At 49.0% G+C, this 27,959-nt stretch overlaps 1 long non-coding RNA gene across 8 annotated transcripts in view; it reads left to right on the top strand.

Moving 5' to 3' along the window:
• The window catches only part of LOC119963272, a 70,850-nt gene that overhangs the window by 11,500 nt on the left and 31,391 nt on the right, over positions 1-27,959 (top strand). For all 8 annotated transcript variants that reach the window (XR_005460063.1, XR_005460064.1, XR_005460065.1 and 5 more), the window contains exons 2-3: positions 13,315-13,419; positions 14,196-14,338. This is a non-coding gene — a long non-coding RNA (uncharacterized LOC119963272). The remainder of the gene's footprint in view (positions 1-13,314; positions 13,420-14,195; positions 14,339-27,959) is intronic.

Here is a 27,959-nt window from a genome sequence, read left to right as displayed (position 1 = left end):
GACAAAAGAAAAAAGAGACTTGTATTTCTGTTCTTCCCAAAAGAAAACTGGTAAAGAGAAAAGGGGTAGGGGAAATAAATTTATAAAAAAAAAAATATATATATATATATATATATATATACATATATAGATATATAATAATAAATAAAATAAAAATAGGGTGCGGAAAAGGGGGAAAAGAAGAACAAGGAGAGAAGAAAAGATGAAGGGGAAGGGGGAGAAAAAAGTGCCAGAAGGGAGCCAAGAGAAAGGGGGCACCGGAAGTAGACGGGGCAAAGGGCAAGCCAGCTCGGGCGAACGAGTCAACACGCGAAGCGGCGGGAAGGATGTTTCGCCGCATCCAGAAGAGCTGGACGGGCGGGCAACCTCTCCCCTGGGGTTAGAGGGGGGCGTGAATTGGAAGGAAGCCTTTGCCGAGGTGGTGAGGGAGCAGCTGCAGGCAATCAAGGCAGAGTTAAAAGCAGACGCAGAGGCCGCAGCACAGGCAGCAGTGACCAGGGCCATGTCAGGGGTGCAGCAGGTTCTGACCAGATTGGAGAAGAAAGTGGATGCCCAAGGGAAGATACTGGAAGCCCAGGGGGCAACCATTAAAGAGCTGGAGAAGGCAGCGACTGACGCGAGCGACCGGGTCATATCCCTGGAGAGGGGAATGGTGAAACTGAGTGCAACACAGGGGAGCCTGAAGGGCAGGGTAGACGACCAGGAGATCAGCTCGAGAAGGCAAAATATTAAGATAGTGGGCCTGCCAGAGGGGATAGAGGGTAGAAATCCCACAACATTCGTGGCTGCGATGCTGGGCTCCTTAGTGGGGCGGGAAACTTTTCCCACCTCACCGGAAATGGACAGAGCTCATCGGTCACTGCGCCCGAAGCCCAAGGAAGGGGAAAAACCGAGAGCAGTTATAGCCAGACTGCACCGGTACCGGGATAGGGAGACAATCCTGCGCTGGGCCAAGGAGAATAGAGCCTGCAATTGGGACGGGCACGCCATCCGAATCTACGAGGATTTTGGAGCGGACATAGCTAAGAGACGGGCGGAGTTCAACAGAGCGAAAGCAGCTCTCTATAAGAACAAAGTACGTTTTGGTATGCTGTACCCAGCAAAACTCTGGGTCACATACCAACACAAGGAATATTTCTTTACAGCCCCTGCCGAGGCGAATAGATTCGTCGAGGAGCACGGGCTGGAAAAACGCCATGGGAAGTAGGGACGAGGGGCCCATGGCAAGGAGATACGTCATGCCGACGGGGGGGTGGGGAGGGGCGAGGCAAAGCCAGCCCCCTCCCCCCTGGCAGGAACACCCAGAACGGAAAACAACCCAATGCCCAAGGGCCCGCTCCAGGTGGGAGGCCAGGCCCCGGCACGAGGGAACGGGAGTACTGGAGAGGGGAGAGGGGAAGCGGGACAGCAACCTCCGAGAGGGGAGCCACCGTGCTAGCAGGAAAGCTAGCGAAGGGGGCGCGCAACAGAGCAGGGCCGCAGCGCACCCCCAACAGGGGGGAAGGCGCCAGGCAGGGGAGGGGGGGGATCACCCATCAAAGGTGGGAGAGCAAATGGGGACAGGAATGGGGGAGAGAGGGGCAATGGAGGGGTATACAGGGGTATCCCCGAAAGGGATAGAGCCGGGGGGGGGTGCACTCGGGGGGCGAGAGACCAGGGAGGGGAAATGCAGGGACGAAGGGACAAAAGAGGCCAGTAAGGGAATAGGGCCACAAAGTGCCACAGACAAGGGCTCGAAACAGGGAACTGCTGCAAGCACCCACCCAGTACGGTCTGTGGGTGAAGGGGCCCCCCGGAGTGCAGGGGACTACCCGCGTGGCGGACACACAGTGGACGGCCATGGCGGGTGTCCCCGGGACAAGGGGGAACCCCGGAGCGCAGGGACCCGACCGCATGGGGAGAGCAGTGATAGTGGACATCCTGGACGGCCCCCTAACAAAGGGAAACCCCAGAGGGCAGGGGCGCGTCCACCGGACAAATATGGTTAACCCCACAGGAGCAAGGGGGCAGAAGCCCCCCACCAGAATAGTCACCTGGAACGTAAGGGGACTTAACGGCCCAGTGAAGAGATCTAGAGTCCTCACCCACCTTAGAAACATGAGGGCCGACATAGTCTTCCTCCAAGAGACGCACTTGAGGGAGCAGGACCAACTGCGGGTAAGAAAGGGCTGGGTGGGACAAACCTATCATTCCTGTTATGGGGCAAGGGCCAGGGGGGTGGCGATCCTGATTGGCAAGAGGACAATGTTTAGGGCGACAAAGACGGTTACGGACCCAGGGGGACGGTATGTCATGGTCAGCGGGGCCCTGGATGGGGCGCCGGTAGTTCTAGTTAACGTGTACGCGCCCAACTGGGACGACACGAGCTTCATCCAAAAGACCATGGCAGAAATCCCGGACATAGCGACGCACCGACTAATCATGGGGGGGAACTTCAACTGTGTACAGGACCCAAAGACGGACAGATCAAACCCCAGAACGGGGAAAACCTCAAACATGGCAAGGGAACTCAGCCACTATATGGAGCAGATGGGAGCAGTAGACCCCTGGAGATTCGCCCACCCGGGGGAGAAAGAATTCTCTTTCTTCTCCCCAGTACACAACGTGTACACCAGAATTGACTTCTTTGTGGTGGGGAAAACGGTGCTTCCAGAGATAGACAAGGTGGAATACTCCGCAATTGTGATATCAGACCACGCTCCACACTACATGGATGTGCGGCTAGAGACGGGAAGGGCCCAGCGCCCCAAATGGAGGTTGGACGGTGCCTTACTAGCTGACAAGGCCTTCAGCGAAAGGATAGCGCAGGCCATAGCGGAGTACACTGAGATCAACCAAAACGGGGAGGTCTCACCCTCCACGTTCTGGGAAGCGCTTAAGGCCGTACTAAGAGGGGAAATCATAGCCTACAAAGCGCAAAGAGATAGGGAGGAAAGGGTGGCTAGGCAGAAGCTGGTCGACTCCATACTGGAGGTAGACCATAAATACTCCGAGGCCCCGACTGTAGAACTCCTGGCGGAGAGAAAAGAATTACAAAGGAACTTTGACCTGCTCTCCACCAGGAAAGCAGTACACCAACTCCGCCAGGCACGCGGGGCCCTATACGAACACGGAGACAAAGCCAGCCGCCTGTTGGCCCACCAGCTGAGAAAGCAGGCAGCCAGCAGAGAAATTGCGCAAATCAGAGATACCAGAGGCACGTTGGAAACAGAACCAGAGAGGATTAACAAAACCTTCAAGGCCTTCTACCAAGAGCTGTACACCTCAGAGCCCCCAACGGGGAAGGCTGGGATGAACCGGTTTCTTGACGGACTGAACATACCAGTTGTGGGAGAGGGCAGAAAACGGGATCTGGAAGCACCACTAGCACTGGGAGAGATCATGGAGAGCATTAGCTCCATGCAGGCGGGGAAGGCGCCGGGACCGGACGGATTCCCGGCGGACTTCTACAAAAAATTTGTGACAGCGCTGGCCCCGCACCTGCGGGAGATGTTCACAGACTCGCTAGCTAGGGGCACGTTGCCACCCACGTTAGCACAGGCCTCAATCTCGCTGATACCTAAGAAAGACAAAGACCCAACGGAATGTGGGTCATACAGACCCATATCTCTGCTGAATGCAGACGCCAAAATACTGGCCAAATTCCTAGCCAAAAGGCTAGAAGACTGTGTACCTGAGGTGGTCACAGAGGACCAGACGGGCTTTGTCAAAGGTAGACAGCTGACCGCGAACATCAGGCGCCTGCTGAACGTAATAATGACCCCCTCCGGGGAGAGAACACAAGAGGTGATCGTCTCCCTGGACGCAGAAAAGGCCTTCGACAGAGTCGAGTGGAAATACCTCATAGAGGTACTGGAGCGGTTCGGGCTTGGAACAGGGTTCACCGCTTGGGTAAAGCTCCTGTACAACGCTCCCATGGTGAGTGTACAGACCAACAATACCAACTCCCAATACTTCCAGCTGCACAGGGGCACCAGACAAGGATGCCCACTGTCCCCGCTGCTGTTCGCACTAGCAATTGAACCGCTAGCAATCGCGCTCAGGGCAGCAAAAAATTGGAGGGGGATCCGAAGGGGAGGTAGAGAGCACAGAGTCTCACTCTATGCGGATGATCTGCTCCTCTATATCTCGGACCCACAAAGCAGCATGGACGGAATCATCGCGCTCCTGAAAGAGTTTGGAGCCTTCTCGGGCTACAAACTCAACATGAGCAAAAGTGAGATCTTCCCATTACACCCGCAGGGGGGGGGGGGGGCAGCACTAAAGGGGCTGCCGTTCAAACAAGCCCGACATAAATTCCGCTACCTGGGGATCCAAATAGCCCATGACTGGAAAGGGATCCACAAATGGAACCTCACCAGCCTGACGGAGGAAGTTAAAAAGGACCTGCAAAGATGGAACACACTCCCGCTCTCCCTCGCGGGGAGAGTTCAGACGATCAAAATGAACGTACTGCCCAGGTTCCTCTTCCTGTTTAGATCCATTCCGATCTACATCCCCAAGGCCTTTTTCAAAGCGCTGGACAAACTCATCATGGCGTTCGTATGGGGGGGTAAAAATGCTAGGATCCCAAAGAAGGTCTCACAAAAAACAAAAACCAGGGGAGGGTTAGCCCTCCCGAATCTACAATTCTACCACTGGGCAGCAACAGCCGAGCGAGTAAGGGGATGGATCCAGGAGCCAGAAGCTGAGTGGGTGCGTGCGGAGGAGGCCTCCTGCATGGGAACCTCCCTCCGGGCCCTCGCCACGGCAGCACTCCCATCCCCACCCAAAAAACACTCCAGCAGCCCAGTGGTGACAGCCACCCTCCAATCCTGGAACCAACTGCGGCAGCAACTTGGCCTGACCAAAATGTCGAACAGGGCTCCCATCTGCAACAACCATAGGTTCAAACCAGCACTGACCGACGCCACCTTCAAAAGGTGGAGGCAGGACGGGGGGACACTGACAGTCAGGGACCTATACACGGACGACAGGATCGCAACACTGGACGAACTGACAGAGAAATTTCAGCTAGCTGGGGGGAACGAGCTACGGTACCTGCAGCTCAAAAACTTCCTACGAAAGGAGACAAGGACGTACCCACAACCGCCACGACAGACACTACTGGAAGACCTACTGGACGCAAGTATCCTAGAGAAAGGGAACTGTAGTGACATGTATGACCGACTGGTAGATAGGGACGACACCGTACTGGACGCAACAAGGAGGAAATGGGAGGACGACCTGGGGATGGAGATAGGGTGGGGACTCTGGAGCGAAGCACTGCATAGGGTCAACTCCACCTCCACGTGCGCAAGGCTCAGCCTGACGCAACTAAAAGTGGTACATAGAGCCCACTTAACAAGAACCCGTATGAGTAGGTTCTTCCCGGAGGTGGAAGACAGATGTGAGCGGTGCCAAAGAGGCCCGGCCAACCACGCCCACATGTTCTGGTCTTGCCCCAGACTCGTGGAGTACTGGACAGCCTTCTTCGAGGCTATGTCCAAAGTGGTGGGGGTGAGGGTGGAGCCATGCCCGATAGTGGCGGTCTTCGGGGTTTCAGACCAGCCAGATCTATTCCTGGGGAGGAGGGCGGACGCCCTTGCCTTTGCCTCCCTGATCGCCCGCCGTAGAATCCTGTTTGGCTGGCGGTCAGCAGCACCGCCCAGAGCTGCGGACTGGCTGTCCGACCTCTCGGAATCTCTCCAAATGGAGAAAATCAAATTTGCCATCCGAGGGTCGGACGACGGCTTCCACAGAACGTGGGAGCCATTCATGCAACTGTTCCGGGACCTATTTGTGGCCAATGTACAAGAGGAAGAATAGTCGGGGGAAGGTAGCGGGAGGGGGGGGGGGGCTACAGGTTCGTTACGGGGGTTCGATGGCTAGCTAAGGCCCAAAACCAAGCTAAATAAACATGTTGAGGGGGGGGGGGGGGGGGGGGGCGCAGTTACTACTACGAAGATGCTTACCTGTAAATATGTATGTTAATTTTTGCGTGTTTTTTTTTTTTTTTTGTTGCTCTCTCCTAACAATTTGTAATTTGTTCAATATAAAATATGAAAACTGAATAAAAACATTTATAAAAAAAAAAGGTTGGCTACGTTAGTCTGGGAGACGTTAATCGCATTCATCGGCTCACCGCCGGGAGGCTGCCAGAGACGTCCGTAATGGGTACTGGCCCTGGCATCGGCCGTGCAGTTCCTGGGTGAGGGGTGCGGGGCAGGCTCTTCACCTCAATGATGCTGTAGGTGCAGCCAATGGCTATTTATAGTTCGGCGATGTTTCCCGTGTGCTTCGCTCACGTCTTCCCACCAAGTGTGCCCTGCTGCCTGTCTCAGTGCCTGATTAAGTCTGACTACATGTGCCAACCTCTCCCCTTGATAAATCTCCATACTACCCTCTCCCATATGGGATACCTCTCTGCTCTTGTCTTCCGTGCCTCTACATCTCTACCTGTTGTCCGAGCTGCCATATTGATGTTAGGGAACAAGGGGGTAGAGGGCCGATTGGACAGCAGGTACGGCTTGTGGCTGTGTTCCAGCTCTAGTCCATCAGAAACTGCGTGCAAATCTGCCAGGTTGACCCTATTGATGTACCATCAATTGAACGCGAGATGAGTTGCTGGACAAAAGTATGGCTTTAATCAGCTAGATGTTAGCCCTGCGGTCGATTACAGTATAAGGACGAGCGCCGGGAGTACTGGGTATTTATACCCCGCCCTGGAGGCGGGGTTAACTCAGCCTCTCGACCAATCGGGGAGCCATCACACGACTGGTCTCAACCAACCAGTCGAGAGGCACATGACCAACCAGGGCCAATGGTAAGCCGGTTTTCTGCACCAATGGCAGGCAGCTATGCTAATCATACAACCACACCTATCCGCCCTTGTTAGGTAAGCACGCAGTTAGTACACACTTCTAAAATCCGGTTATTTTTCCAATATGGAGTTCACACCTGTGGTTTATGTTTGATCTGTGAATAATCCTCAAGAATAGGGACCTTTATATTACGTTTCGATGTACTTGGGATACTGGCCATTACATAGGTCGATTGCCTACCTAAGTCGGGATCATGCGGAATCTCCAAGACTGTCCTGTCCAACACATACAGATTGGACTTTAAACTAACACACATGAAAGACCAACTTAACTTCCAGGTGACTGGCATGTGCAGAGCAGATATGGCCTCAGCTGGAATCCATCGTCTGGCAGTGCTGGATGTCTGTTGCTGGTCGTCGCTGTCCCCGGCTGGCCCCTCTGTGGATGGCGTGGATGGTCCCCTCCTTGACTGGTGCAGGTATCACCGTTGTTGTCCTCGGTGATCGAGTGAGCGGGTGGTGGGCTGCACAACACCCTTTATCCCTTGCAGGTTTTGCGCACTTTTGGGCAGCCTCAGGTGGATGTCCAATCGATCACCTTGATCGATCGCAACCAATTGGCGGTGGACACCTCGATGGCGGGGCGGGTCCCAGTCGGCCAGGGCCGTTAGTGTCCGAGGCACATAGGTCTTCTCAAATAACAAAACCGACACCTCCAAGTCTGCCACACATATTGTTACTTTCTACCTGGAGCCCATTGTCCCGGGATGGCCTTTCAATGGCCTTTTCCCTGTGTTAGTTTCTGTAAGGTCTGGGCTGCAGCCCCTATATATTTGCAAGCTGCAGCCTGTCTCTGTGTTGACCAATGTCCCATTGAACTGTGTGGGTGGCCATTTTGGATGCCCACACCCGTCATCCTCACCCCTCAACCCCCTCACCCTTATCTGCTTCACCCCCCTCACCCCCGGCCTGTTCTCCGCTGGTGCCTCCCGTTCCTGGCACCCGTCCCTGCTGCCAGGGACCCTGTTGGCTGGCACTGCCCACACTGAGGCTGCCCTGGGTGTGGCCCTGGTGGCTGACGATTGGGCGGGGAGTTCAGTGCCAAGGGGGGTGGGTCACTGTGGCGGGGGGGGGGGGGAGGGGGACACACTCATACGGCTGGTGCCGCCGTGTAGACCCAGGGGCCCGGGTGGGTGGTCAGCCAGCGTGTGTTCAGCAAGATGGCGGTCGGTGCCTGGGCACTGACCCAGTCCCTTTGGGGGACACCCTGGCTGCCCGGCCCGTCCTCCCCCCATCCCACTCCCCTCCCCCTGCCCTGGCAGGCCCCCACCTCTCACCCACCGCAGCCAGCATGGCCAGTGTCTGGGCCAGCAGCCCACAGTCACTCCACACCAGTTGCATCCACCACTCTTTCAATCAGCAGCCAGGACACCAGGTTCACAATTTGTGAGAGCGCAAGTGAATGACACCGTTGGGAACTCGGCCCATCAGAAGCAGTCAATCGCGAGGCCCCCGGAGCATCAGGTGTCAGGCCCACTATGAAATGCCTACTATATTTACAGCATTTTCGTAACTGCAGCGATGATTTCAGCTTGGGAAGCTATTCTCTGCCCAATCACGTTTCACGATTTTGGAAAAACGGAGAATCCAGCCCATGATCTCCTGCTAGTAGTTCTGCAGTACTTTCTCCATCATTTTGTTTATTCTAACCGACCCTCATTGTGTGAAATGTACAGCATGCCGTAACTATTCTTTCAGCTTTCAGAATGGATTATGGCAATACTTCATGTTAGTTTTCCAAATATGCTCTTCTCTGCTTTCATTATTTCTATATCAGGTCTTAACGAATGGCAGGATATTACTTTTATGTGATTGGCCCTAAGTTCTGGAGTTCGTTTTGTAAATGTCTCTGCCTGTCCCTCCTGTTTTAAAATGCACCTTAGAACTTCCCTCTTTGGTGAAAGTTTTGATTGCCTATCCTAATATCTCTTTATGCAGTTTGCTGTCAAATTTTGCCTTATTTTACTTCCGTGAAGTACCTTGGTCTGCTTTACTATGTTAAAAACATTGGGTGGGATCCTCCATCCCACCGTACCCGTAATCTGATGCAGCGCCTCCAAGGGCAGCGGGATTCTCCATCCCATTAACCGGCCAGGGGTGTTTCCCATTATGGGCACCCCCTCGCTGACGTAAAATCCGCAGGCCTAAGTGCGCTGCCGGCGAAACGGAGGATCCTGCCAACGGAGAATACAACTGGTGTTGCACTAAAGTTCAATTGGAATTGACAAGAAAAGTCCAATTTCTTCATTAATCTAAACAATGCTCCTCCTTTACTTTCAAACTATTATTGAAGAACAGACAGCACATTTGCTCTGCAAGAACAAGCAGGGATTTATGAAATATAGATAACTAGTCAATGGCTCCATGTTGGAAATATTGGGCTTGAAAGTGGTAGATGGCATCCATGAGTGTAGAGTGTGCCAGTGACTGGTAGTATAGGGGGAGGCAATGGAGTCTTAAGTGGGAAAGCCAATCTGCGAGGGTAGGCTGGGGAAATAAGAATGCAAGAGTATAAGAACTCGGAGCCTCTTGAGTCTGCTCTGCCATTTAATATGATCATGGCTGATCTCATTTCGGTCTCAACTCCACTTTCCTGCCCATTCTCTATTAACCTTCAACCCATTACTAATTAAAATCTGTTGCTTTCCTCCTTAAATTTACTCAAAGTCCCGGCACCCACTGCACTCTGGGGTAGTGAATTTTACAGATTTATGATTCTTTGAGAGAAGTAATTTCTCTTCATCTCTGTTTTAAATCTGCTACCCCTTATCCTAAAACTATGACTTCTTGTTCTAGATTGCCACACAAGAGGAACCATCCACTCCATGTTTACTTCGTCAATACCTTTTATTATTTTATATCCCTCGATTAGATCTTGCATTCTTCTAAACTCGAGAGAGTATAGGCCTAAACTGCTTAATCTGTTTTCATAAGACAAACCCCTCATCTCTGGAATCAATCTTGTGAACCTCCTCTGACTTGCGTCCAATGCAAGTGCATCTATCCTTAAATAAGGGGACCAAAACTGTACACAGTACTCCAGATGCCTTGTAGAGTTGCAGCAAAACCTCCCCACTTTTAAACTCTATTCCTTTAGTTATAAATGCCAAAATTCCATTTGCCCTCCTTATTACCTGCTGTACCTGCATGCTAGTTTCCCGCGAGTCCTGCACAAGGACACCCAGATCCCTCTGCACCGAAGCACTCTGACCTTTCACTACAATTAGACAATACGTAGCAGTTACTTGCCAATGAATTTACTGCTTTCCGATGTTGTCACTCCTAGAGTGTTTTTCAAACTCAGCCCGCTAACCTTAATAGCGGTGTCCCTTGCAGGTCCGGCTCTCTCCATTCCCGTAAGCTAAGTGATGGACCTGAGCCTCGCTGTATTTATCCTTTGCCTGAGTGGAGATGTCCCTCGCAGGTCCACTGTCTCCGCTCCCGGAAGGTAAGTTAAAGCCCTAAGTTAAGGATACCTGATCCAGGGCTGCTATCTCCGTTATCAGCCAGCATACTTTTGACCGCATCAGTTCTGGGATCCAAGCTTTGGGGTCACAGGAAATGGATGCTCGATTGGCCACATATATGGGAGAGCTGTTAGCAATTGCCAGTACCTCAGTGGTTCCGTTGAATACAGGCAGCAATCCCCTTGTTTACCACAGGTCGTGGTATGTGGAGATGGCCAGGGACAAGACTGGTTGAAGTTCCTCTGCCTTGACTGACAGCGGGTTTGCCAAATGTGTCTGGATGGGCTGGGTGCCATACTGACAAAATTCAATGAGGTCTTCCAGAAAAGTTTGGGCACTATCGGCGGGGGCATGGCCAAGATCAACATTGACCTATCAGCGCAGCCACGTTATTTCCGTGCCCAGCCAGCCCCATGTGACCTGTAGCTGAAGGTAGACACTGAGCTTGACCTTTTGGAAAATTTGGGCATCATCCACTCTGTGCAATTCACAAAATCTTCAGCTGATTTTGGACCTAGGATCGCAGAAATTTGTGACGGTGAATACACATCACGGGTTGTAAGAATATACCGGACTGCCTTTTGGAGTATCATTGGCTAGCACTATGTTCCAGGGTGTCATGGAGAATTTATTGTGGGGTCTACTACATGTCGCAATTTACCTTGACGACATACTGATTACCGGGATGTCACACCGGGGGCTTTTTTAAAAAAAACTTTTTTTTTAAATTTAGGGTACCCAATTCATTTTTTCCAATTAAGGGGCAATTTAGCGTAACCAATCCACCTACCCTGCACATCTTTGGGTTGTGGGGGCGAAACCCACGCAGACACGGGAAGAATGTGCAAACTCCACACAGACAGTGACCCAGGGCCGGGATCGAACCTGGGACCTCGGCGCCGTGAAGCAGCAGGGCTAATCCACTGCGCCACTGTGCTGCCCTCACCAGGGGCTTTTAAGAAACCTTGTGAGGTGCTCCGAATTTACTAGCCACTGGTGTTCGGCTTCGCAGGGAGAAATGTATGCTCTACACCTGGGAAGTTACTTACTTGGTGACTGCAAGGATCACAGTGGCCTTCGCCTGGTTGAGGGAAAGGCGCAGGCAATACAGCAGGCTCCTGTTCCGGACAGACTAACAGAGGTCAAGCTGATCAACCTTTGGGGGAAGTTCATTCCGAACCTCGTGATCTTGCTGACCCCCTTGAAATGAAAATTGCTTATTGTCACAAGTAGGCTTCAAATGAAGTTATTGTGAAAAGTCCCTAGTCGCCACATTCCGGGGCCTGTTCGGGGATGCTGGTATGGGAATTGAACTGTGCTGCTGGCCTGCCTTGGTCTGCTTTCAAAGCCAGCAATTTAGCCCAGTGTGCTAAACCAGCTTGCAGCGGTTGCTGAAAAAGGGCCAGGCATGGGGTCAATCACAGTGGGCAGCCTTCACTGAGGTAAAAAGCAGCTCTCCTCCTCACGGCTGCTTACCCACTTCGACCCAGCCAAGCTACCGATGCTCTGCTGTGGCACCTCACCTTACAGCGCGGGGCAGTTTTTGCCGGTCGCATTCGCTTCTTGGATTTTCACCGCAGCCGAGCGAAATTACGGCCAGACTGAAAAGGGGGATTTAGCCATAGTATTCGCAGTAAAGAGTTTCCATCAGTCCATCTATGGCCACACTTTTATGGTGCTGACAGATCAAAAACCCTTGCTGAGATTGTTCAAAGAGGACAGGGCAGTTCCCCCTGTCGCGTCCGCACAGATTCAGTAATGGGCCATGCTATTGGCAGCCCATGAGTCCATATAGACACTCCCCGGGATGAAGATCCCTCATGCGGATGCATTGAGTCGCCTTCCCCACCCGACCAGACTGCCAGCACCGGCGAAGTCATCGGCACTTTGCATTTTATGTATATGCTGCCCTTCAAGGCATCCCAAGTCCGAGCCTGGACCCTGATGGACCCCCAGTTAGCCCGTGTTCAGCACATCATGGCCCGTAACCTCCTATTAGCGGAATTGGCCTCTGATACCTTGACTGAAGTGTTTGAGGAAGAGCACTCAGAGCCTTCAGGAAGTGCAGAGCCTTCAGCATCAGTGGCGCCTCCTGAACTTATATTTCAAAACCCCCAGGCATCATTGATTTGCACATCGAACAAATAGGTGAAATTGTGACAGCGGTGGCTGGATGTTTTGAGGCAAGTGCAATATTGCGACGGACCTTCCTCATTGAGATGCAGCCTCGGGCCTCCAGCACCCCGGTCTGTGCAGGCTCCTGCACGGAGCAGAAGGAGTTCACCCCACCTCCTTATGACCTGGGAAGGCTGTCAGAACACTTTCAAAACACAGAAGAAACACAGCCAGCCACACGATTCACAGCTATTACCAAGGTATGTTGAAGCTCTTTTCTGTTTTGTTTTGTGTTATTTCTTTATGAACAATTAATACAATTATAATTGCCACATTTAAAGTGTAATTTAAATATTGTTTTGTGATTTAATATGTTTATTTTTCAACTACTTATAAGTGAACAGATGATTTGTTCGAACTTGTTCTAACTACTTGTATAAGTAGTTTATTTTTCAACTACTTATAAGTGAACAGATGATTTGTTGTTAGTTTTACATTTGTGAAACTACGACATGAAATGAAAAATGAAAATCGCTTATTGTCACGAGTAGGCTTCAATGAAGTTACTGTGAAAAGCCCCTAGTCGCCACATTCCGGCACCTGTCCGGGGAGGCTGGTACGGGAATCGAACCGTGCTGCTGGCCTGCTTGGTCTGCTTTATAAGCCAGCGATTTAGCCTTGTGAGCTAAACCAGCCCCTCATTAGCCTGTAATAACTGTAAAGAGTGGCATGCTTAAAAATGTTCTTGCGTGTTAAGTTAGAATATAGCAACTGTAAGTTTAGCTGCGAAGAAAAGAATGCGGAACTTCACAGATGAAGATCTCGACATTTTAATGCATGAGGTTGAACAGAATAAAATTCTGATTTTAGGCTGTGGAAAATCTAAGCCACCAAGAAGAGTTCAAGCAGCGGCTTGAAGCAAGTAGCAGAAAAAAGCTGAACAGTGCAGGAAGAAACTGAACGATTTAATACAAAGTATGTATATATCTTTATATATAACTTAATTTTTAAAATGCTGCTAAAACTTAAATCTGCATACTAAAGTTTCAAAAACAAAATAGCAGTCAAAGCCTGCAGATGGAAATGTAAATGAGAAGATGTCTCCTGCATCGCCTGCAAAAGGATTGAGTTACAGGCCATAAAATGTACTTTTTAAAATGTATTCGTTCTTGTGCCAGCATTTGTTGCCCATCCCTAGTTGCCCTTGAACTGAGTGGCCATTTCGGGAGGGGGGGGGTCTAGTTCAGAGCCAACCGCATCACTGTGTGAGTCTGGAGTTACATGTAGGCCAGACCGGGTAAGGACGGCAGATTTCCTTCCCTGAAGGACATTAGTGAACCAGTGGGTTTTTATGACAATCGACAATGGTTTCATCATAATCATTCAACTTTTAATTCCAGATTTTTATTGACTTCAAATTTCACCATCTGCCACAGTGGGATTCGAACCTGGGACCAGAGAGCATTACCCTGGGTCTCTGGATTACTAGTCCAGTGACAATACCACTACTCCACCCCCTCCCCTTCATAACAATGCTTAAACTAATTGGGACATCTAATGTAAATAAGACTGCCTCCTTCAGGTGCCATAAAATGCTGTTATCTTGGAGATGGTTCTGACCTTGTCGTAAGTGTAACAATGGAAGCAGACCCACAACAATGCACAACCTCCACAGTGCACAAGCTTTGAGCTGTGATTGAGCTTCAGCACAATGTACCCTCTTTTAAATAAATTTCCATTTCTTTCTGCAGGTGTAACAAGTGTATGATGTCTGCGAATGTTCAGTGACTGGAGGTGGATTACTGTATCTGAAGGTTCTTACTCCACAGACAGACCGTGCTTGACTATTGTCGGGTCTTTCACAACCCTGAGTAACGGAGATGCAGATTTAGGGGTGAGTCACAGTAAAGAGAAAAGTTAATAGATCAATAGCATCAAGATAAGAGTCAATTTGTTGCAAAACTAATTGTATTTTCTCTAACGTTGGAGATGGCACGGTGACAGCTGTTTTTGTAAATTCCACCACTCTGTCTTAGAATTCCCCCTATACCAAAAAAGGGCCAATATTCTAAAATGGTGAACAGGGATTCTCACTCCCTGACTCCGATGCAGGCTTCTGTGGGTGCCATTCAGGTCAAACTATATTTCCAAGTTATTCCCCGGTATAACCCATACCTTCACCGAAGAATTTTACCTACTTACCCCTTAGTAGCATCGATGTCCTGGGTCCTGCATTGCTAAGGAAGTGAAGTAAGCTAATAACCACTTTTTCAGGTTAAATTATTTTATTATTATTATACTTTTTTTTTTAATAAGTTGTAAACACTTTCTTTACAGAAAGGAAAAACGATTAGTGATTCTGGATGCTGCTGGTTTGTTGTAGGGACCTTCAGTCTCTCTCTCTCTTGTAGTTCTCCTCCCCTTCTGCTGTTTCTCTCTCTCTCTCTCTTTTAGTTCTCCTCCCCTTCTCTCCTGTTGCTGTTTCTCTGTTTTCTCTGTTCTCTGTGTTCTGTCCTCCCCATTGCTGCTGGTTGCTGCTGCTGGTACACTTCCTTAGATTGGGCCAATTTTATTTCAACCTTGCCCTTCATAGCCTGAGCTTTCTTGGGATCAATAACTCTCCCATCAAGTTTGTGCTCCCCATTCAATACCCTGTCTACTCTTTCAGGATCCATTTTAATTAAGCAGTCTACAATCTCTCCACCTCCAGAAAAGCAGTCCCTTAAATCTTTCTTACTTGTTTCCCAGCTGAGTCCACCAACAAACATCTTCCTTCTCATCCTCCTCATTCTTGCTGCCATTTCTTTGAGCCTTCCACCTCCTTGAGGGGAGCGGAGCTCCCCCGGGCCGTCAGCTATTCTTGCTTCGCGTTCTGCTGCTGTCTTTTTCTGCCTCGCGCGTGGGGGGAGTGGGAGGAGCGAGAGAAGCCCGCGCTTAGTGATTTTTGGCGGGAGATCGGGACCTCCGATAGGGAAAGGACTACGGGGCTTAAAGGGGCAGTCCATTACAATATTTCAACAACACAAAGAAATGTATGCAAACTCTGTTTTTTTCTTTTTCCCTTTCTCCTGCTGCAGGTTGTAATAACAATTCTGACAGACTGAAATTGACTGCATTTTTCACAGAAGAGCTGGCCACAGTTTCTGCTCTTTTCAGCTGCCACCAACCTCTTGTGGGATCTTTCCCTGCACTCTCCCAGACCAGATATTGGCAGACCTCTATGTTTCAAATGACACATTCTGTATTTTCCAGAACACAGCACAGGAGAATATAGGTGGCTGTCACACAGCAGCACAGATATCTCGACAGATCTGATGGAAGCAAACACATCACAGCAGTGCAGTGATGAAGCGGCAGCAGAGGATGTTGAGCCCTTTCACCAGGTTGAAATGTAGAGGGCAGCACAGTGGCACAGTGGCACTGCAGTGGCACTGCTGCCTCACAGCTCCAGGGTCAACTCCGGCCTCGGGTGACTGTGTGGAGTTTGCACTTTCTCCCTGTGTCTGCGTGGGTTTCCTCTGGGTGCTCCGGTTTCCTCCCACAGTCCAAAGATGTGCAGGTTAGTTGGGGTTACGGGGACAGGGCAGGGGAGTGGGCCTAGGTATGGTGCTTTCCCAGGTGATCAGTGCAGACTCGATGGGCCAAATGGCTTCCTTCTGCACTGTACATTTTATGACTCTATGATTCTATACAGTGATATTCAGAGAGATGGGGAGACCTCTGATACCTTGACTGAAGTGTTTGAGGAAGAGCACTCAGAGCCTTCAGGAAGTGCAGAGCCTTCAGCATCAGTGGCACCTCCTGAACGTATAGTTCAAAACCCCCAGGCATCATTGATTTGCGCATCGAACAAATAGGTGAAATTGTGACAGCGGTGGCTGGATGTTTTGAGGCCAGTGCAAGGAACCAAGAGGAATAAAGTCCTCCAGCAGCTCCAAAGGGAACTTGACGTCAGTGCTGATCACCATCAGGTTTCTCAGCAAGTGCATGAGCTGCTGAAACTGCAAAAGGAACTTGTCGTGTTGTTCACCCTGGGGTAACACGGATTGCACATAATGCAATTAACTGATCAAGTATACACCAAATGAAGGCATTGGTTCAATATGAGATTTATTGAACTCTAGTAACAAAACACACAGCTCCCTGTGGGTTGACTGTCTACTACCCTAAGTAAACTAAAGTTAACTATCTAGACCAGGATAGCTCTGATCCACCTGTAGGAGATGTTGAATGATTTGTACACTCGAACTGTCACCAGTGGAAAGAGGCCGAGTGTATTTTATAGATGGAAGCCCCCCTTTGGTGTCCTGTCTTGTGATTGGTCGTGTTCTGTTCTGTATATTGATTGGCTCACCTGGGTGTCTGTCACTGCCTGCTTTTACCTCATGATGTGCATGGGTGCATATTATGACAGAACTTTTATTGCAGAAAATTGAGCTAATGAGACAGCAGAATGAGTATATGAAGCAAATTCTTCATAAAGTGGTGGTACCTGCCGCTGTCCCCTCAGGGTTGGACCGACCCCGTTTAGAGTCAATTGTTGCTGGGAAAGATGTAGTGCCATCAGGATCAGGGATGCAGAAGGTTACTTCACATGGACGTGCGAGGAATTCGGGTCCCTGTTCATCCAGAACTGTCATCTCGACCCAAGTGTTAAATTACAAGGAGAAATTACACAGACTAAGGGTGGGATTCTCTGGCCTCCCCGTGGCATGTCTCTCGGCGGTGGGAGACAGCCCGCTGTTGGCCAGTTGCGGGAACTTCTGATCTCGCCGCTGTCATTGGAATTTTCCATTGATTCCACCCCACGGCATTGGGAAACCCCTGGGAGTTTCCCAGGGAGTATGCCTGCGGCAGGCCCAGAAGTTCCCACCGGTGTGAACAGCAGGAAGACCTCGGCCAAAGTTTGCATTTCTTGAAATCTGGGAAGTTAAGGAGCAATTTAATTAAAGTGTTCAAAATATTCAGGGTAGAGGGAGGGGAACAATTTCTTATTGGTTTGGGACTCTGAGACTAGAAGGCACAATTTTTAAAACACAAGAATGAAATTGGGAAACATTTCTTTCTGCAAAGGGTCGAGAACATGCCTAAAGTGCTCAGTGGTCTATTAATCTTCCTGCCTCCCTTATGTTAATCTTTAAAGGCGTGGTAAACCACTGTATTGTATTGTACTGTTGTATTGCTACATGCCGGCCTTGTCCCTGCTGGCTCCGAACCACTGTAGTATATAATATGTGTATTGTGGTAAACTGCCACTGTATTATATGTAATGTGGTAAACCACTGCCTGCAGGCTCCGCCTCCCCTGGGGCTCAGTATAAAGGTGGCTGGTCTCCGCCGCTGCCCCAGTTTGGGACCTGAGGCCAGGAGGCTTTCTGTTTAGTTTATTAAAGCCTCAGTTACGTTTACTGCTCATCTCGTGTTCATTGATGGCTACATCAAAAGGTGTAGGTGAAGGCTATGGATATGCATGGCCAAACAGAATTAGGCAGGATTGGAAGCATTTCAGTTGCAGTTCATCTTGTGGCAATTTGTGTGGACTTCCAGTCAAACTTCTTGTATTTTCTGCCTCCATATGTTCTGTCCTTATTTTTATACAATACCTTGAGGCAAGTATTTATGTGGCCGAATTGGCAACAGTATTTTCCAGAAGTTCTTTTGCAGTTTTAGTCACACATTTTTCAGTTTAACACAGTGGATTAGAACCCTTTTGCACCTCACTTTTGTGTCCGTTCTTACTGCTATAAAATAAATATACCCAGTACTTATTACAGGTCTGAACCTGTCTTAATAAAAACAAAGCTCCAGAGAGAACAGAGAGCAGCTGCTGCACATAAATCTAAATAATCACATTTTCTGACTGCCTTAAAGGTCATTAAGAACTGTCTTCTGAATGATGATGAGTGGAAACAGATAAATCAGGCCTTCACCTACTTTCAACTGCAGGAATAGTCCACCGACTATGATATCAGACCTCAAGTGTTTTCATTGCGACATGGAAGTCATTCGTTTTCAATCACATACTTATGAAACAGAGAATAAATTTTAATAAGCCAGGTTATTGCATGAGCTTGCCTCATTTACAGTAGAACGGGGGGGTGGGGGGAGCCTATTCTTGATTTTGTTATCATGAATACTATTTTCTTATATAGTAGCTGTTTATTGTCCATAACCAATATAAACAGTTATTTATTTTCGCTAGATGAAGTCTTTCTTCTGTCACCATGTTCATTTTCCATTCCCATTTTAGGTAGGAAACACGGAAGGCATTGATGCAATTTATTTTCATTCACACTTGGTTCCTTTTTATCTTATAGGGCCTGCTTTTGTTAATATATTCTTTGGCAAAACTGTGTCATGTGAAAGGCTTTTCTCTACATAATTCTGCTATTACGACACAGGCATGATGAACCGAATGGCCTCCTTCTTTGTTATATCATTCTATGGTCCCAAAACATTTAATATTCATCACTGGCTGATAAACTCAGCTTTGCAGTTTGGGCACCTGCAGACACACATCCAATATTCATTTGGATTGACTCAATGGGAAGGAAGATCAGATGAGATGTATAACATTCACCGTCTGATTCGTCACACTTGCACCGCAGCTGCTCACTGCTAACAAGAGGGAGCTGCTTTTTTAAACACTCCCTCACCGCAGTCAACACAGAAAAAAGAAGAATGGCAGCACGCAGACCAGCCCCTCGCTTCAGTGATGCCAACCTGGACAGCTATTGGATACGGTGGATGTGAGATAGGCCATCCTGTACCCCCGAGGGGGTCGGAGATCCAGCAGCAGGGCCTGAAATTCTGACTGGGAGGCAGTGGCAGCAAGAAGCGAGTGCGCCCCCGCCACCCAGTGTCGGAAGAAAACCAACTGCCTCCAATGAGCAGCAAGAGTAAGTCACCACCTCTTTTCTGGCATAAGTTCCTCCTGCCACCCTTCAAATTTACAATCCCTCCCACAAATCACTGGCTGACACATCGGACCCTCCCCACGCTGATCTCTGTGCTTGTTCCTCAGAACTCTCTGGCGACCACCAGCTCAACCCCTTCATGGCCAGATTCACTGCCCTTCACATGGTCCTCCTGATCCATCAAGCGGTGCCTCCAAAATTTCCTGTGTTTGTCCCCGCAGGAGAAGCTCGTCCATAACAGGAGGGAACAAGACATGATGTGGGGGGGGCGGAGTATCCAATATCAGATATCAGAGCCCTCACCCGACATGAGATTACGGATGCAACAGAGGACAGAGCAGTCACCGACTGCAAAGTTGGTGTGTGCTACCGAGGTGAGGATCCATTCCCCCTTCACCCAGATGACCTGCCTCAGGTGTGTTGATCAAGACAGATAAAAATGATCCTTCACTCTCACTGACTGTATGTCTCTTCTCTCATTGGATCTCCACCTGATGGGGCCAGGCCATTGGGTGTGCCCCCCCTCCCCACCACCCACAATCCGGACACCGAAGAGACCACTTTGGAAGAAATCTCAGAGGAGACCACCACCGATGCGTTACAGCTTTCATCCGCACCTTCTACCAGTGCAGGGATGCACAGCTAAGTGGGAAACATTAGTGGACAGATTTCTGCGGTTGAATCTGGTGAACACCACACAGATATTAAAACACATCAGATGGAGGCAGAAACGTCCAGGGGAGTCAGCAGTTAAAGGTCTGCAGCACCCCAGGACACAGCTGAGTCCCAGTCAGATGCTGAGCCTCTGGACCAGGCTATACCGGACCTCATGCAGTCACTAGGGTGTGGCCGTGAGGTTCAGAGGGGATGTCCGCAACACTCAGCGATCTACAGCCAATTAGAGGAGTCCAAAAGGCTATGGGTGCAGGAGAAGGCACCGGCACTGTGTGGTACCAAAGCCAACACTGCTAGGGTGGCAATCACACAGTGAAAAGCCTGGTGAACGGCATTCACAGCATGAGTGGTTGTGCCCAAGGCATGGCTCACTCAGTGACAATCATGGCTGAGAGCCTCGACAGCATGTTCTAGTCACTGAGGGACGTTTCCGAATTGCAGGTGGACATTGCTGAGGCACTGCAGAGAATGTCCCAGTCACTGAGGAGCATTGCTGAGGGTGCAGACACCATGGTGAAGACAATGGGGAGCCTCCAATACTAGCATCGCCAAATGACCCAGATGCCCTTGGAGCTTCCTCCAGCTGCCCTTCCATCCCATGGAGTCCCCCAGTGCCCAACGGGCACCGTCAGGGAGGTGGAAACACTGGATTCCAACCCAAGGCCTTCCACCAGGGAGACACCGGCGGCCTCCTGTCCGTCTGAATCTGCCCAGCCTCGCAGCGATGCTTCTCATGGGCAGAACAGAGTGACAAGGTGATGCCAGTAACACCGACACGTCGGCCGGGGCCCTCCAGCTCCAGGCCCTCCAGAGGACGTCCGCCAAGGGCATCAAAGACCACAGGGTATGAAATGCAACAGACTGCCTCCACCTCTGATGTGCATCCTTGGGACACACCTGACGTTGCACTGGACCACGTAAGATGAAGAAGAGCGAGGAGCAATGATTGGGCACTGGAGGGCACTAAGGGAGGAGGGGGTCACTATCTGTAGCTCGGGGAAATGGAAATGTCTGTTGTGTTCACGATTAAAACATGTTACACCTGATACTTGTGAGGCCCCTGACACGTTAATTTACACAGCGGGCATGCCTGCACCCCCACCCCTTGTTTCCCCCCGCTACCCCCTCCCGCTCCATAGCTCCGGCCCTGGCCTCGGGGCACTCCCCGACATGGAAAACTTCAGCGCCCCCGACAAAGCATCACCCCCTAGGGTGTTTCCCATCCTCCCCCCAGAGCACTGGGGCAGCAATTCTTGATGCCCTTGATCTGCATGTCTGCAAATGGAATTGGGTACTCACCTCCTCGGGTCCCCTCAGCAGCCATTGTGCCAGTTCACATTTTTGAAAAGGAGTACTAAATGGCACCGGCTCGCTCAGATCTGTGCCGGTCGTGACTCAACCATTAGATCACAGTCGTAGTCTCCGAATGCTGACTCACCAATTTAAGTGATCCTCTCATGACCAAAAATCAGTTGAAGTAGACTGAATGTAGGTGTTTCATTCGGTGCATCCCTAATGGCGAATAGTACAAATGGAATTCCTTTATCCCAGTCCTCTGGATAATCCTGACTGTAGGCCCTCAACATGGCCTTTGGACAATTCACACCTCTTTGACCTATGATTATCCCTCTCTGGATCTGTAATAATTGATCCCAGCTTTCTAATGCCCCTTGTGATTCTGGATGATACACCATCAAGTTAAATTGCTTTGTTTCTAAGCTATCCATAACTTTCTTGAATAACTTCAACATAAAATTGTATCCCCGATCTGATTGAATTTCTTTTGGTAGTCCATATCTAGTAAAAGATTTGGTTATCTCCAATACAGCCCACTTATATGTAATGCTTCTTAATGGAATTGCCTCCAGAAATCTAGTAGACACATCCATTATAATCAACAGATACTGATTCCCACTTTTTGTTTTAGGCAGGGGTACTAAGGGAAGAGGGGGGTCACTATCTGTAGCTCAGGGAAATGGAAATGTCTATTGTGTTCACTATTAAAACATGTTACACCTGATACATGTGAGGCTCCTGACACGTTAATTTACACAGGAATTATTTAGAACCGAGTAAAAGGTTCCTCAAATGCTGGAATGGGTATGAAAGGTGCTGGTATGATTACTGCCTGAGGTTTCCCTATCACCTGACACTGTGACATTTGTGGCAAAATTCAATTACATCTTTATGTAGTCCCGGCATTTACAAAAATATTTTTCTGTTTTTGCTTTGAGTTTTCCTTACTTCTAAAATGACCCCCTCCTGGATCCTAATAATAATCGCTTGTTTTCACAATTAGGCTTCAATAAAGTTACTGTGAAAAGCCCCTAGTCGCCACATTCCAGCGCATGTTTGGGGAGGCCGGTACGGGAATTGAACTTGCGCTGCTGAACTTGTTCTGCATTACAAGCCAGATATTTAGCCCACTGTGCTAAACCAGCCCCTTATGCTCTACCCGCATCACCTCCTTTCTCTGACCCACCAGTAATTCCATTTGATAAACTTCTGTCCATTTCCCATCTGCTTGAATATGTAAAAGTCCCCATTTTCTCATTAATACATTATTTCAAATGTAATATCACTCTGGTGTACACTCAGATTCTATTTCTGTATATGCTTTCTAATTCGACTGTTTCATCTCTGAATCATTCTGATGTAATTCAACCAACTTGCTTGAATTAAAGATATCCACTGCACCCACCACATGCTATTGTTCTTTATCAAACATCTGATCAAGCATGGTTTCTGACAACTAAATCTTCAGCCTCCCACTTGGTACTCCTCAACCTGTGGCTTTGTGATCTTGTCACCACACAATCAGGAAACACTCGCAGATATACTTCATGCAATACCTCAGTTTGATGTTTTTTGAATTTCCGCTAGCTATTCAACCACTGTAGGCTGAACTCCCACCTGTGATCCAGCTTTATCATTACCTAAGATAAATTGTACTCCGGAAAAGGTATTTTTTCTATTACTCCCACCAGCACTTCACCACTTTTTACTGGACTATTTAACCTTACCTTACATAATGGCACACTACTCCTCTCAGCACTAATTCCATGATGTGGAGATGCCGGCTTTGGACTGGGGTAAGCACAGTAAGAAGTCTTACAACACCAGGTTAAAGTCCAATATGTTTGTTTCAAACACTAGCTTTTGGAGCACTGCTCCTTCCTCAGGTGGATGAAGAGGTAGGTTTCAGAAACATATATACAGACAAAATCAAAGATGCAAGACGATACTTTGGATGCGAGCATTTGCAGGTAACTAAGTCTTTACGGATCCAGAGAGAGTGATAATCACAGGTTAAAGAGGTGTGAATTGTCTCAAGCCAGGACAGTTGGGAGGACTTTGCATGCCCAGGCCAGATGGTGGGAGATGAATGTAATGCGACATGAATCTGGTTGAGGCCATACTCATGTGTGCGGAACTTGGTTATAAGTTTCTCCTTGGCGATTCTGCATTGTCGCGCGTCCTGAAGGCCGCTTTGGAGAATGCTTACCCAGAGATCAGAGGCTGAATGCCCTTGACTGCTGAAGTGTTCTCTGACTGGAAGGGAATGTTCCTGCCTGGCAATTGTCACGCGATGTCCGTTCATCCGTTGTCGAAGCGTCTGAATGATCGCGCCAATGTACCACACTTCAGGACATCCTATCCTGCAGCGTATGAGGTAGACAATGTTGGCCGAGTCGCACGAGTATGTACTGCGTACCTGGTGGGTGGGGTTTTCGCATGTAATGGTGGTACCCATGTCGATGATCTGGCACGTCTTGCAGAGATTGCCATGGCAGTGTTGTGTGGTGTCGTGGTCGCTGTTCTGAAGGCTGGGTAGTTTGCTGCAAACAATGGTTTGTTTGAGGTTGCGCAGTTGTTTGAAGGCAAGTAGCCGGGGTGTGGGGATGACCTTGGCAAGATGTTCGTCTTCATTGATGACGTGTTGAAGGCTGCAAAGAAGATGTTGTAGTTTTTCCGCTCCATGGAAGTACTGGACGACGAAGGGTACTCTGTCAGTTGTGTCCCATGTTTGTCTTCTGAGGAGGTCGGTGCGTTGTTTTGCTGTGGTGCGTTGGAACTGTCGAACGATGAGTCAAGCGCCATACCCCATCGTACGAGGGCATCTTTCAGCATATGTAGATGTCTGTTACGCTCCTCCTCATCTGAGCTTCCTCTGCTTCTGTTTTACCTCCAACCTGTAAAGTTGATATTCTCCTTGTAGTTCCAGCTTCCGAAGTACAAATGCCCGTGGCTTTCTGGTGCTAGTTGGAAGTTACGGGGCATTAGCTCTCTCGGGGCTACCCCTAGTCAAACAGCATTGCATTAGCCCAAGCTGAAAACACATTACTCTGGTCCTAAAGCTCCTAAAAGCTTGCTGGCCTTGCAAAACTAGATTATTTTTTAAAAACATAACAACTGCAGTCAAACACACGAACATACTTTTTAAAAATAAATTTGGAGTATCCAATTCATTTTTTCCAATTAAGGGGCAATTTAGCCTGGCCTATCCACCTACTCTGCACATCTTTGGGTTGTGGGGGCGAAACCCACGCAAACACGGGGAGAATGTGCAAACTCCACTCGGACAGTGACCCAGAACCGGGATCAAACCTGGGAGCTCGGCGCCGTGAAGCAGCAATGCTATCCATAGTGCCACTGTGCTGCCCCATACGAACAGACTTTTAACGATTACATTTCCAAATGTTTATAATCCAATTTATCATAGTAAGAAGTCTTACAACACCAGGTTAAAGTCCAACAGGTTTGTTTCAAACACGAGCTTTCGGAGCACGGCTCCTTCTTCAGGTGAATGGAAAGGCTTGTTCCAGAAATGTTTATATAGACACAGTCAGAGATGCCCCGGAATGCGAGCACCTGCAGGCAATCAAATCATCAAAGATGCAGAGAGAGAGGTAACTCCAGGTTAAAGAGGTGTGAATTGTCCCAAGCCAGTTCAGTCGGTAGGCCTCTGCAAGTCCAGGCTTGTTGGTGGGGGCCGAATGTAATGCGACATGAATCCCAGATCCCGGTTGAGTCCGCATTCATGCGTGCGGAACTTAGCTATAAGTTTTTGCTCAGCAATTTTGCGTTGTCGCGTCTCCTGAAGGCCTCCTTGTAGAATGCTGACCCGGAGATCAGAGGCTGAATGTCCTTGACTGCTGAAGTGTTCCCCAACTGGAAGGGAACAGTCCTGCCTGTTGATAGTCGCACGATGCCCGTTTATTCGTTGTCGCAGTGTCTGCATGGTCTCGCCAATGTACCACGCTTCGGGACATCCTTTCCTGCAGCGTATGAGGTAGACTACATTGGTCGAGTCGCACGAGTATGCGCCGCGTACCTGGTGGGTGGTGTTTCCACGTGTAATGGTGGTGTCCATGTCGATGATCTGGCATGTCTTGCAGAGATTACCCTGGCAGGGTTTTGTGGTGTTGTGGTTGCTGTTCTGAAGGCTGGGTAATTTGCTGCAAACAATGGTTTGTTTGAGGTTGCGCGGTTGTTTGAAGGCCAGTAGTGGGGGTGTGGGGATGACCTTGGCAAGATGTCCATCCTCGCTGATGATGTGTTGGAGGCTGCGAAGAAGATGTCGTAGTTTCTCCGCCCCAGGAAAGTACTGGACGACGAAGGGTACTCTGTCAGTGGTGTCCCGTGTTTGTCTTCTGAGGAGGTCGGTGCGGTTTTTTGCTGTGGCGCGGTGGAACTGTCGATCAATGAGTCGAGCGCCATATCCCATTCGTACGAGGGCATCTTTCAGCATCTGTAGGTGTCTGTTGCGCTCCTCCTTGTCTGAGCAGATCCTGTGTATACGGTATACACAGGATCTGCTCAGACAAGGAGGAGCGCAACAGACACCTACAGATGCTGAAAGATGCCCTCGTACGAACGGGATATGGCGCTCGACTCATTGATCGACAGTTCCACCGCGCCACAGCAAAAAACCGCACCGACCTCCTCAGAAGACAAACACGGGACACCACTGACAGAGTACCCTTCGTCGTCCAGTACTTTCCTGGGGCGGAGAAACTACGACATCTTCTTCGCAGCCTCCAACACATCATCAGCGAGGATGGACATCTTGCCAAGGTCATCCCCACACCCCCACTACTGGCCTTCAAACAACCGCGCAACCTCAAACAAACCATTGTTTGCAGCAAATTACCCAGCCTTCAGAACAGCAACCACAACACCACAAAACCCTGCCAGGGTAATCTCTGCAAGACATGCCAGATCATCGACATGGACACCACCATTACACGTGGAAACACCACCCACCAGTTACGCGGCGCATACTCGTGCGACTCGACCAATGTAGTCTACCTCATACGCTGCAGGAAAGGATGTCCCGAAGCGTGGTACATTGGCGAGACCATGCAGACACTGCGACAACGAATAAACGGGCATCGTGCGACTATCAACAGGCAGGACTGTTCCCTTCCAGTTGGGGAACACTTCAGCAGTCAAGGACATTCAGCCTCTGATCTCCGGGTCAGCATTCTACAAGGAGGCCTTCAGGAGACGCGACAACGCAAAATTGCTGAGCAAAAACTTATAGCTAAGTTCCGCACGCATGAATGCGGACTCAACCGGGATCTGGGATTCATGTCGCATTACATTCGGCCCCCACCAACAAGCCTGGACTTGCAGAGGCCTACCGACTGAACTGGCTTGGGACAATTCACACCTCTTTAACCTGGAGTTACCTCTCTCTCTGCATCTTTGATGATTTGATTGCCTGCAGGTGCTCGCATTCCGGGGCATCTCTGACTGTGTCTATATAAACATTTCTGGAACAAGCCTTTCCATTCACCTGAAGAAGGAGCCGTGCTCCGAAAGCTCGTGTTTGAAACAAACCTGTTGGACTTTAACCTGGTGTTGTAAGACTTCTTACTGTGCTCACCCCAGTCCAACGCCGGCATCTCCACATCATGGCTACCAATTTATCATAGACTGCAATAGTTTAAGATGACCACTCACCAACACCTTGCAAGGCCAGCTCGGATGGATAGTAAATGTTAGTGTGCCAGCAATGCTAAGAATAACCAAATAAGAAAATGTAGCAGGAGATAGTTAAATCAGATGCCATCATCTGGCACTTTCCCTTCTTCAGGCTCTGGGATTTTTGAAATCATTATCCTTTTTCACTTAGTCCATTCTACTGTGATTGGCATATTAAATAAAAGCAAACTTCATCTTCTGACATTTCCTGCTTCCAACAATTCTTACTACTTTCACAGATCCTTATCATACACTTTCAGTTGGTTGGTAGACAGACTTCAAACAACTCACATTAATTTTCCTCAGCATAATGTCAATATGCAATGACAGGCACTCTCAAATCGCTTTATTATTTTTAAACCCTTGTTCTGCTCAACATACATGTCTTGGATGCCTGGAACTGATTGCATTGATGTTAATGAGAAGAAAATAATGGAAATTTATCAGAAGCACAAATCACTAGAAATGGCGATGCAGATCAACATGGTCATAAAAATAATCAAAGCACTGGCATTCATCCAGGAAGAAGAACAGAAGTAGAAAGGTTATGTTACACTTGTATCTAATCTTGGTTAGACAATATGTGTAGTACTGGGAACAATGTACGTTTCCATGTTATAAAAAGGAAATAGAGACACTGGAAATGGGACAAAATGTTACACGGGCGATAGCAGAACTGAGAAGTTAGAACTGTCACAAAAGATTAGTCAGGATGATGCATTTTTGGGGAGGAAAGAGAAAGCTGAGGTTTCACCTGATAAAGGTTTTAAAAATAATGAAGTGGTTTAATTGGACGTAGAGAACTGGTGCTGAGAGGTGTTTCCCCTTTTAGGAGAGTCTAGAACCAAAAGGCATAATCTCAGAGTAAGACGTCACTCATTTAAGAGAGAGATGAGGAAGAATTTCTTCTCTCAGAGGGTAGTGAATCTGTGGA

This window comes from Scyliorhinus canicula, chromosome 3 (genome assembly GCF_902713615.1).
Source record: "Scyliorhinus canicula chromosome 3, sScyCan1.1, whole genome shotgun sequence".
In the NCBI taxonomy this organism is placed as follows: Eukaryota; Metazoa; Chordata; class Chondrichthyes; order Carcharhiniformes; family Scyliorhinidae; genus Scyliorhinus; species Scyliorhinus canicula.
The sequence above is the reverse complement of the archived record's forward strand: the minus strand, read 5'-3'. Positions and strand labels throughout refer to the sequence as shown.